The sequence below is a fragment of the Halichoeres trimaculatus genome, unplaced genomic scaffold (genome assembly GCF_033239565.1).
Source record: "Halichoeres trimaculatus isolate MK-OKI-2021-1 unplaced genomic scaffold, fHalTri1.1 fHalTri1_scaffold_16, whole genome shotgun sequence".
Taxonomy (NCBI): Eukaryota; Metazoa; Chordata; class Actinopteri; order Labriformes; family Labridae; genus Halichoeres; species Halichoeres trimaculatus.
The window spans coordinates 23,774,058-23,786,566 of NW_027437194.1; positions in this window are offsets into that span (position 1 = coordinate 23,774,058).

The window sequence follows — 12,509 nt, forward strand, 5'->3', positions numbered from 1 at the left end:
CTGGCCGTAACTCCACAAAACGTAGCCCGAGGGCTCTGAAACTTCTTGGGTGCGTCCGTCAGGTCACTAGGAGCGTCCCCAGTGGGTTATCTCAGAATCGGGTTCGGGGTCCTTTTTTCGGAAAATCGCGATTTTCCGCGGGCATGTTTTCGTAGGAAATTAAGCCTGTATTTAGCCTCTCATTAAACTGGCCGTAACTCCACAAACGTAGCCCGAGGGCTCTGAAACTTCTTGGGTGCGTCCGTCAGGTCACTAGGAGCGTCCCCAGTGGGTTATCTCAGAATCGGGTTCGGGGTCCTTTTTTCGGAAAATCGCGATTTTCCGCGGGCATGTTTTAATAGGAAATTAAACCTGTATTTAGCCTCTCATTAAACTGGCTGTAACTCCACAAAACGTAGCCCGAGGGCTCTGAAACTTCTAGGGTGCGTCCGTCAGGTCACTAAGAGCGTCCCCAGTGGGTTATCTCAGAATCGGGTTCGGGGTCCTTTTTTCGGAAAATCGCAATTTTCCGCGGGCATGTTTTCGTAGGAAATTAAGCCTGTATTTAGCCTCTCATTAAACTGGCCATAACTCCACAAAACGTAGCCCGAGGGCTCTGAAACTTCTTGGGTGCGTCCGTCAGGTCACTAGGAGCGTCCCCAGTGGGTTATCTCAGAATCGGGTTCGGGGTCCTTTTTTCGGAAAATCGCGATTTTCCGCGGGCATGTTTTCGTAGGAAATTAAGCCTGTATTTAGCCTCTCATTAAACTGGCCGTAACTCCACAAAACGTAGCCCGAGGGCTCTGAAACTTCTTGGGTGCGTCCGTCAGGTCACTAGGAGCGTCCCCAGTGGGTTATCTCAAAATCGGGTTCGGGGTCCTTTTTTCGGAAAATCGCGATTTTCTGCGGGCATGTTTTCATAGGAAATTAAGCCTGTATTTAGCCTCTCATTAAACTGGCCGTAACTCCACAAAACGTAGCCCGAGGGCTCAGAAACTTCTTGGGTGCGTCCGTCAGGTCACTAGGAGCGTCCCCAGTGGGTTATCTCAGAATCGGGTTCGGGGTCCTTTTTTCGGAAAATCGCGATTTTCCGCGGGCATGTTTTAATAGGAAATCAAGCCTGTATTTAGCCTCTCATTAAACTGGCCGTAACTCCACAAAACGTAGCCCGAGGGCTCTGAAACTTCTTGGGTGCGTCCGTCAGGTCACTAGGAGCGTCCCCAGTGGGTTATCTCAGAATCGGGTTCGGGGTCCTTTTTTCGGAAAATCGCGAATTTCCGCGGGCATGTTTTCGTAGGAAATTAAGCCTGTATTTAGCCTCTCATTAAACTGGCCGTAACTCCACAAAACGTAGCCCGAGGGCTCTGAAACTTCTTGGGTGCGTCCGTCAGGTCACTAGGAGCGTCCCCAGTGGGTTATCTCAGAATCGGGTTCGGGGTCCTTTTTTCGGAAAATCGCGATTTTCCGCGGGCATGTTTTAATAGGAAATCAAGCCTGTATTTAGCCTCTCATTAAACTGGCCGTAACTCCACAAAACGTAGCCCGAGGGCTCTGAAACTTCTTGGGTGCGTCCGTCAGGTCACTAGGAGCGTCCCCAGTGGGTTATCTCAGAATCGGGTTCGGGGTCCTTTTTTCGGAAAATCGCGATTTTCCGCGGGCATGTTTTAATAGGAAATTAAACCTGTATTTAGCCTCTCATTAAACTGGCTGTAACTCCACAAAACGTAGCCCGAGGGCTCTGAAACTTCTAGGGTGCGTCCGTCAGGTCACTAAGAGCGTCCCCAGTGGGTTATCTCAGAATCGGGTTCGGGGTCCTTTTTTCGGAAAATCGCAATTTTCCGCGGGCATGTTTTCGTAGGAAATTAAGCCTGTATTTAGCCTCTCATTAAACTGGCCATAACTCCACAAAACGTAGCCCGAGGGCTCTGAAACTTCTTGGGTGCGTCCGTCAGGTCACTAGGAGCGTCCCCAGTGGGTTATCTCAGAATCGGGTTCGGGGTCCTTTTTTCGGAAAATCGCGATTTTCCGCGGGCATGTTTTCGTAGGAAATTAAGCCTGTATTTAGCCTCTCATTAAACTGGCCGTGCTCCACAAAACGTAGCCCGAGGGCTCTGAAACTTCTTGGGTGCGTCCGTCAGGTCACTAGGAGCGTCCCCAGTGGGTTATCTCAAAATCGGGTTCGGGGTCCTTTTTTCGGAAAATCGCGATTTTCTGCGGGCATGTTTTCATAGGAAATTAAGCCTGTATTTAGCCTCTCATTAAACTGGCCGTAACTCCACAAAACGTAGCCCGAGGGCTCAGAAACTTCTTGGGTGCGTCCGTCAGGTCACTAGGAGCGTCCCCAGTGGGTTATCTCAGAATCGGGTTCGGGGTCCTTTTTTCGGAAAATCGCGATTTTCCGCGGGCATGTTTTAATAGGAAATCAAGCCTGTATTTAGCCTCTCATTAAACTGGCCGTAACTCCACAAAACGTAGCCCGAGGGCTCTGAAACTTCTTGGGTGCGTCCGTCAGGTCACTAGGAGCGTCCCCAGTGGGTTATCTCAGAATCGGGTTCGGGGTCCTTTTTTCGGAAAATCGCGAATTTCCGCGGGCATGTTTTCGTAGGAAATTAAGCCTGTATTTAGCCTCTCATTAAACTGGCCGTAACTCCACAAAACGTAGCCCGAGGGCTCTGAAACTTCTTGGGTGCGTCCGTCAGGTCACTAGGAGCGTCCCCAGTGGGTTATCTCAGAATCGGGTTCGGGGTCCTTTTTTCGGAAAATCGCGATTTTCCGCGGGCATGTTTTAATAGGAAATCAAGCCTGTATTTAGCCTCTCATTAAACTGGCCGTAACTCCACAAAACGTAGCCCGAGGGCTCTGAAACTTCTTGGGTGCGTCCGTCAGGTCACTAGGAGCGTCCCCAGTGGGTTATCTCAGAATCGGGTTCGGGGTCCTTTTTTCGGAAAATCGCGATTTTCCGCGGGCATGTTTTAATAGGAAATCAAGCCTGTATTTAGCCTCTCATTAAACTGGCCGTAACTCCACAAAACGTAGCCCGAGGGCTCTGAAACTTCTTGGGTGCGTCCGTCAGGTCACTAGGAGCGTCCCCAGTGGGTTATCTCAGAATCGGGTTCGGGGTCCTTTTTTCGGAAAATCGCGAATTTCCGCGGGCATGTTTTCGTAGGAAATTAAGCCTGTATTTAGCCTCTCATTAAACTGGCCGTAACTCCACAAAACGTAGCCCGAGGGCTCTGAAACTTCTTGGGTGCGTCCGTCAGGTCACTAGGAGCGTCCCCAGTGGGTTATCTCAGAATCGGGTTCGGGGTCCTTTTTTCGGAAAATCGCGAATTTCCGCGGGCATGTTTTCGTAGGAAATTAAGCCTGTATTTAGCCTCTCATTAAACTGGCCGTAACTCCACAAAACGTAGCCCGAGGGCTCTGAAACTTCTTGGGTGCGTCCGTCAGGTCACTAGGAGCGTCCCCAGTGGGTTATCTCAGAATCGGGTTCGGGGTCCTTTTTTCGGAAAATCGCGATTTTCCGCGGGCATGTTTTAATAGGAAATCAAGCCTGTATTTAGCCTCTCATTAAACTGGCCGTAACTCCACAAAACGTAGCCCGAGGGCTCTGAAACTTCTTGGGTGCGTCCGTCAGGTCACTAGGAGCGTCCCCAGTGGGTTATCTCAGAATCGGGTTCGGGGTCCTTTTTTCGGAAAATCGCGAATTTCCGCGGGCATGTTTTCGTAGGAAATTAAGCCTGTATTTAGCCTCTCATTAAACTGGCCGTAACTCCACAAAACGTAGCCCGAGGGCTCTGAAACTTCTTGGGTGCGTCCGTCAGGTCACTAGGAGCGTCCCCAGTGGGTTATCTCAAAATCGGGTTCGGGGTCCTTTTTTCGGAAAATCGCGATTTTCCGCGGGCATGTTTTAATAGGAAATCAAGCCTGTATTTAGCCTCTCATTAAACTGGCCGTAACTCCACAAAACGTAGCCCGAGGGCTCTGAAACTTCTTGGGTGCGTCCGTCAGGTCACTAGGAGCGTCCCCAGTGGGTTATCTCAGAATCGGGTTCGGGGTCCTTTTTTCGGAAAATCGCGATTTTCCGCGGGCATGTTTTAATAGGAAATCAAGCCTGTATTTAGCCTCTCATTAAACTGGCCGTAACTCCACAAAACGTAGCCCGAGGGCTCTGAAACTTCTTGGGTGCGTCCGTCAGGTCACTAGGAGCGTCCCCAGTGGGTTATCTCAGAATCGGGTTCGGGGTCCTTTTTTCGGAAAATCGCGAATTTCCGGGGGCATGTTTTCGTAGGAAATTAAGCCTGTATTTAGCCTCTCATTAAACTGGCCGTAACTCCACAAAACGTAGCCCGAGGGCTCTGAAACTTCTTGGGTGCGTCCGTCAGGTCACTAGGAGCGTCCCCAGTGGGTTATCTCAGAATCGGGTTCGGGGTCCTTTTTTCGGAAAATCGCGATTTTCCGCGGGCATGTTTTAATAGGAAATTAAGCCTATATTTAGCCTCTCATTAAACTGGCTGTAACTCCACAAAACGTAGCCCGAGGGCTCTGAAACTTCTAGGGTGCGTCCGTCAGGTCACTAGGAGCGTCCCCAGTGGGTTATCTCAAAATCGGGTTCGGGGTCCTTTTTTCGGAAAATCGCGATTTTCCGCGGGCATGTTTTCATAGGAAATTAAGCCTGTATTTAGCCTCTCATTAAACTGGCCATAACTCCACAAAACGTAGCCCGAGGGCTCTGAAACTTCTTGGGTGCGTCCGTCAGGTCACTAGGAGCGTCCCCAGTGGGTTATCTCAGAATCGGGTTCGGGGTCCTTTTTTCGGAAAATCGCGATTTTCCGCGGGCATGTTTTCGTAGAAAATTAAGCCTGTATTTAGCCTCTCATTAAACTGGCCGTAACTCCACAAAACGTAGCCCGAGGGCTCTGAAACTTCTTGGGTGCGTCCGTCAGGTCACTAGGAGCGTCCCCAGTGGGTTATCTCAAAATCGGGTTCGGGGTCCTTTTTTCGGAAAATCGCGATTTTCTGCGGGCATGTTTTCATAGGAAATTAAGCCTGTATTTAGCCTCTCATTAAACTGGCCGTAACTCCACAAAACGTAGCCCGAGGGCTCAGAAAGTTCTTGGGTGCGTCCGTCAGGTCACTAGGAGCGTCCCCAGTGGGTTATCTCAGAATCGGGTTCGGGGTCCTTTTTTCGGAAAATCGCGATTTTCCGCGGGCATGTTTTAATAGGAAATCAAGCCTGTATATAGCCTCTCATTAAACTGGCCGTAACTCCGCAACGTAGCCCGAGGGCTCTGAAACTTCTTGGGTGCGTCCGTCAGGTCACTAGGAGCGTCCCCAGTGGGTTATCTCAGAATCGGGTTCGGGGTCCTTTTTTCGGAAAATCGCGATTTTCCGCGGGCATGTTTTCGTAGGAAATTAAGCCTGTATTTAGCCTCTCATTAAACTGGCCGTAACTCCACAAAACGTAGCCCGAGGGCTCTGAAACTTCTTGGGTGCGTCCGTCAGGTCACTAGGAGCGTCCCCAGTGGGTTATCTCAAAATCGGGTTCGGGGTCCTTTTTTCGGAAAATCGCGATTTTCCGCGGGCATGTTTAAATAGGAAATCAAGCCTGTATTTAGCCTCTCATTAAACTGGCCGTAACTCCACAAAACGTAGCCCGAGGGCTCTGAAACTTCTTGGGTGCGTCCGTCAGGTCACTAGGAGCGTCCCCAGTGGGTTATCTCAGAATCGGGTTCGGGGTCCTTTTTTCGGAAAATCGCGATTTTCCGCGGGCATGTTTTAATAGGAAATCAAGCCTGTATTTAGCCTCTCATTAAACTGGCCGTAACTCCACAAAACATAGCCCGAGGGCTCTGAAACTTCTTGGGTGCGTCCGTCAGGTCACTAGGAGCGTCCCCAGTGGGTTATCTCAGAATCGGGTTCGGGGTCCTTTTTTCGGAAAATCGCGAATTTCCGGGGGCATGTTTTCGTAGGAAATTAAGCCTGTATTTAGCCTCTCATTAAACTGGCCGTAACTCCACAAAACGTAGCCCGAGGGCTCTGAAACTTCTTGGGTGCGTCCGTCAGGTCACTAGGAGCGTCCCCAGTGGGTTATCTCAGAATCGGGTTCGGGGTCCTTTTTTCGGAAAATCGCGATTTTCCGCGGGCATGTTTTAATAGGAAATCAAGCCTGTATTAAGCCTCTCATTAAACTGGCCGTAACTCCACAAAACGTAGCCCGAGGGCTCTGAAACTTCTTGGGTGCGTCCGTCAGGTCACTAGGAGCGTCCCCAGTGGGTTATCTCAGAATCGGGTTCGGGGTCCTTTTTTCGGAAAATCGCGAATTTCCGGGGGCATGTTTCGTAGGAAATTAAGCCTGTATTTAGCCTCTCATTAAACTGGCCGTAACTCCACAAAACGTAGCCCGAGGGCTCTGAAACTTCTTGGGTGCGTCCGTCAGGTCACTAGGAGCGTCCCCAGTGGGTTATCTCAGAATCGGGTTCGGGGTCCTTTTTTCGGAAAATCGCGATTTTCCGCGGGCATGTTTTCGTAGGAAATTAAGCCTGTATTTAGCCTCTCATTAAACTGGCCATAACTCCACAAAACGTAGCCCGAGGGCTCTGAAACTTCTTGGGTGCGTCCGTCAGGTCACTAGGAGCGTCCCCAGTGGGTTATCTCAGAATCGGGTTCGGGGTCCTTTTTTCGGAAAATCGCGATTTTCCGCGGGCATGTTTTCGTAGGAAATTAAGCCTGTATTTAGCCTCTCATTAAACTGGCCGTAACTCCACAAAACGTAGCCCGAGGGCTCTGAAACTTCTTGGGTGCGTCCGTCAGGTCACTAGGAGCGTCCCCAGTGGGTTATCTCAAAATCAGGTTCGGGGTCCTTTTTTCGGAAAATCGCGATTTTCTGCGGGCATGTTTTCATAGGAAATTAAGCCTGTATTTAGCCTCTCATTAAACTGGCCGTAACTCCACAAAACGTAGCCCGAGGGCTCAGAAACTTCTTGGGTGCGTCCGTCAGGTCACTAGGAGCGTCCCCAGTGGGTTATCTCAGAATCGGGTTCGGGGTCCTTTTTTCGGAAAATCGCGATTTTCCGCGGGCATGTTTTAATAGGAAATCAAGCCTGTATTTAGCCTCTCATTAAACTGGCCGTAACTCCACAAAACGTAGCCCGAGGGCTCTGAAACTTCTTGGGTGCGTCCGTCAGGTCACTAGGAGCGTCCCCAGTGGGTTATCTCAGAATCGGGTTCGGGGTCCTTTTTTCGGAAAATCGCGAATTTCCGCGGGCATGTTTTCGTAGGAAATTAAGCCTGTATTTAGCCTCTCATTAAACTGGCCGTAACTCCACAAAACGTAGCCCGAGGGCTCTGAAACTTCTTGGGTGCGTCCGTCAGGTCACTAGGAGCGTCCCCAGTGGGTTATCTCAAAATCGGGTTCGGGGTCCTTTTTTCGGAAAATCGCGATTTTCCGCGGGCATGTTTTAATAGGAAATCAAGCCTGTATTTAGCCTCTCATTAAACTGGCCGTAACTCCACAAAACGTAGCCCGAGGGCTCTGAAACTTCTAGGGTGCGTCCGTCAGGTCACTAGGAGCGTCCCCAGTGGGTTATCTCAGAATCGGGTTCGGGGTCCTTTTTTCGGAAAATCGCGATTTTCCGCAGGCATGTTTTCATAGGAAATTAAGCCTGTATTTAGCCTCTCATTAAACTGGCCATAACTCCACAAAACGTAGCCCGAGGGCTCTGAAACTTCTTGGGTGCGTCCGTCAGGTCACTAGGAGCGTCCCCAGTGGGTTATCTCAGAATCGGGTTCGGGGTCCTTTTTTCGGAAAATCGCGATTTTCCGCGGGCATGTTTTCGTAGAAAATTAAGCCTGTATTTAGCCTCTCATTAAACTGGCCGTAACTCCACAAAACGTAGCCCGAGGGCTCTGAAACTTCTTGGGTGCGTCCGTCAGGTCACTAGGAGCGTCCCCAGTGGGTTATCTCAGAATCGGGTTCGGGGTCCTTTTTTCGGAAAATCGCGATTTTCCGCGGGCATGTTTTAATAGGAAATTAAGCCTGTATTTAGCCTCTCATTAAACTGGCCGTAACTCCACAAAACGTAGCCCGAGGGCTCTGAAACTTCTTGGGTGCGTCCGTCAGGTCACTAGGAGCGTCCCCAGTGGGTTATCTCAGAATCGGGTTCGGGGTCCTTTTTTCGGAAAATCGCGATTTTCCGCGGGCATGTTTTAATAGGAAATTAAGCCTATATTTAGCCTCTCATTAAACTGGCTGTAACTCCACAAAACGTAGCCCAAGGGCTCTGAAACTTCTAGGGTGCGTCCGTCAGGTCACTAGGAGCGTCCCCAGTGGGTTATCTCAGAATCGGGTTCGGGGTCCTTTTTTCGGAAAATCGCGATTTTCCGCGGGCATGTTTTAATAGGAAATTAAGCCTGTATTTAGCCTCTCATTAAACTGGCCGTAACTCCACAAAACGTAGCCCGAGGGCTCTGAAACTTCTTGGGTGCGTCCGTCAGGTCACTAGGAGCGTCCCCAGTGGGTTATCTCAGAATCGGGTTCGGGGTCCTTTTTTCGGAAAATCGCGATTTTCCGCGGGCATGTTTTAATAGGAAATTAAGCCTGTATTTAGCCTCTCATTAAACTGGCCGTAACTCCACAAAACGTAGCCCGAGGGCTCTGAAACTTCTTGGGTGCGTCCGTCAGGTCACTAGGAGCGTCCCCAGTGGGTTATCTCAGAATCGGGTTCGGGGTCCTTTTTTCGGAAAATCGCGAATTTCCGCGGGCATGTTTTCGTAGGAAATTAAGCCTGTATTTAGCCTCTCATTAAACTGGCCGTAACTCCACAAAACGTAGCCCGAGGGCTCTGAAACTTCTTGGGTGCGTCCGTCAGGTCACTAGGAGCGTCCCCAGTGGGTTATCTCAAAATCGGGTTCGGGGTCCTTTTTTCGGAAAATCGCGATTTTCCGCGGGCATGTTTTAATAGGAAATCAAGCCTGTATTTAGCCTCTCATTAAACTGGCCGTAACTCCACAAAACGTAGCCCGAGGGCTCTGAAACTTCTAGGGTGCGTCCGTCAGGTCACTAGGAGCGTCCCCAGTGGGTTATCTCAGAATCGGGTTCGGGGTCCTTTTTTCGGAAAATCGCGATTTTCCGCGGGCATGTTTTCATAGGAAATTAAGCCTGTATTTAGCCTCTCATTAAACTGGCCATAACTCCACAAAACGTAGCCCGAGGGCTCTGAAACTTCTTGGGTGCGTCCGTCAGGTCACTAGGAGCGTCCCCAGTGGGTTATCTCAGAATCGGGTTCGGGGTCCTTTTTTCGGAAAATCGCGATTTTCCGCGGGCATGTTTTCGTAGAAAATTAAGCCTGTATTTAGCCTCTCATTAAACTGGCCGTAACTCCACAAAACGTAGCCCGAGGGCTCTGAAACTTCTTGGGTGCGTCCGTCAGGTCACTAGGAGCGTCCCCAGTGGGTTATCTCAGAATCGGGTTCGGGGTCCTTTTTTCGGAAAATCGCGATTTTCCGCGGGCATGTTTTAATAGGAAATTAAGCCTGTATTTAGCCTCTCATTAAACTGGCCGTAACTCCACAAAACGTAGCCCGAGGGCTCTGAAACTTCTTGGGTGCGTCCGTCAGGTCACTAGGAGCGTCCCCAGTGGGTTATCTCAGAATCGGGTTCGGGGTCCTTTTTTCGGAAAATCGCGATTTTCCGCGGGCATGTTTTAATAGGAAATTAAGCCTATATTTAGCCTCTCATTAAACTGGCTGTAACTCCACAAAACGTAGCCCAAGGGCTCTGAAACTTCTAGGGTGCGTCCGTCAGGTCACTAGGAGCGTCCCCAGTGGGTTATCTCAGAATCGGGTTCGGGGTCCTTTTTTCGGAAAATCGCGATTTTCCGCGGGCATGTTTTAATAGGAAATTAAGCCTGTATTTAGCCTCTCATTAAACTGGCCGTAACTCCACAAAACGTAGCCCGAGGGCTCTGAAACTTCTTGGGTGCGTCCGTCAGGTCACTAGGAGCGTCCCCAGTGGGTTATCTCAGAATCGGGTTCGGGGTCCTTTTTTCGGAAAATCGCGATTTTCCGCGGGCATGTTTTCGTAGGAAATTAAGCCTGTATTTAGCCTCTCATTAAACTGGCCGTAACTCCACAAAACGTAGCCCGAGGGCTCTGAAACTTCTTGGGTGCGTCCGTCAGGTCACTAGGAGCGTCCCCAGTGGGTTATCTCAGAATCGGGTTCGGGGTCCTTTTTTCGGAAAATCGCGATTTTCCGCGGGCATGTTTTAATAGGAAATTAAACCTGTATTTAGCCTCTCATTAAACTGGCTGTAACTCCACAAAACGTAGCCCGAGAGCTCTGAAACTTCTAGGGTGCGTCCGTCAGGTCACTAAGAGCGTCCCCAGTGGGTTATCTCAGAATCGGGTTCGGGGTCCTTTTTTCGGAAAATCGCGATTTTCCGCGGGCATGTTTTAATAGGAAATTAAGCCTATATTTAGCCTCTCATTAAACTGGCTGTAACTCCACAAAACGTAGCCCAAGGGCTCTGAAACTTCTAGGGTGCGTCCGTCAGGTCACTAGGAGCGTCCCCAGTGGGTTATCTCAGAATCGGGTTCGGGGTCCTTTTTTCGGAAAATCGCGATTTTCCGCGGGCATGTTTTAATAGGAAATTAAGCCTGTATTTAGCCTCTCATTAAACTGGCCGTAACTCCACAAAACGTAGCCCGAGGGCTCTGAAACTTCTTGGGTGCGTCCGTCAGGTCACTAGGAGCGTCCCCAGTGGGTTATCTCAGAATCGGGTTCGGGGTCCTTTTTTCGGAAAATCGCGAATTTCCGGGGGCATGTTTTCGTAGGAAATTAAGCCTGTATTTAGCCTCTCATTAAACTGGCCGTAACTCCACAAAACGTAGCCCGAGGGCTCTGAAACTTCTTGGGTGCGTCCGTCAGGTCACTAGGAGCGTCCCCAGTGGGTTATCTCAGAATCGGGTTCGGGGTCCTTTTTTCGGAAAATCGCGATTTTCCGCGGGCATGTTTTAATAGGAAATTAAGCCTATATTTAGCCTCTCATTAAACTGGCTGTAACTCCACAAAACGTAGCCCGAGGGCTCTGAAACTTCTAGGGTGCGTCCGTCAGGTCACTAGGAGCGTCCCCAGTGGGTTATCTCAGAATCGGGTTCGGGGTCCTTTTTTCGGAAAATCGCGATTTTCCGCGGGCATGTTTTCATAGGAAATTAAGCCTGTATTTAGCCTCTCATTAAACTGGCCATAACTCCACAAAACGTAGCCCGAGGGCTCTGAAACTTCTTGGGTGCGTCCGTCAGGTCACTAGGAGCGTCCCCAGTGGGTTATCTCAGAATCGGGTTCGGGGTCCTTTTTTCGGAAAATCGCGATTTTCCGCGGGCATGTTTTCGTAGAAAATTAAGCCTATATTTAGCCTCTCATTAAACTGGCCGTAACTCCACAAAACGTAGCCCGAGGGCTCTGAAACTTCTTGGGTGCGTCCGTCAGGTCACTAGGAGCGTCCCCAGTGGGTTATCTCAGAATCGGGTTCGGGGTCCTTTTTTCGGAAAATCGCGATTTTCCGCGGGGATGTTTTCGTAGGAAATTAAGCCTGTATTTAGCCTCTCATTAAACTGGCCGTAACTCCACAAAACGTAGCCCGAGGGCTCTGAAACTTCTTGGGTGCGTCCGTCAGGTCACTAGGAGCGTCCCCAGTGGGTTATCTCAGAATCGGGTTCGGGGTCCTTTTTTCGGAAAATCGCGATTTTCCGCGGGCATGTTTTAATAGGAAATTAAGCCTATATTTAGCCTCTCATTAAACTGGCTGTAACTCCACAAAACGTAGCCCAAGGGCTCTGAAACTTCTAGGGTGCGTCCGTCAGGTCACTAGGAGCGTCCCCAGTGGGTTATCTCAGAATCGGGTTCGGGGTCCTTTTTTCGGAAAATCGCGATTTTCCGCGGGCATGTTTTAATAGGAAATTAAGCCTGTATTTAGCCTCTCATTAAACTGGCCGTAACTCCACAAAACGTAGCCCGAGGGCTCTGAAACTTCTTGGGTGCGTCCGTCAGGTCACTAGGAGCGTCCCCAGTGGGTTATCTCAGAATCGGGTTCGGGGTCCTTTTTTCGGAAAATCGCGATTTTCCGCGGGCATGTTTTCGTAGGAAATTAAACCTGTATTTAGCCTCTCATTAAACTGGCCGTAACTCCACAAAACGTAGCCCGAGGGCTCTGAAACTTCTTGGGTGCGTCCGTCAGGTCACTAGGAGCGTCCCCAGTGGGTTATCTCAGAATCGGGTTCGGGGTCCTTTTTTCGGAAAATCGCGATTTTCCGCGGGCATGTTTTAATAGGAAATTAAACCTGTATTTAGCCTCTCATTAAACTGGCTGTAACTCCACAAAACGTAGCCCGAGGGCTCTGAAACTTCTAGGGTGCGTCCGTCAGGTCACTAAGAGCGTCCCCAGTGGGTTATCTCAGAATCGGGTTCGGGGTCCTTTTTTCGGAAAATCGCGATTTTCCGCGGGCATGTTTTAATAGGAAATTAAACCTGTATT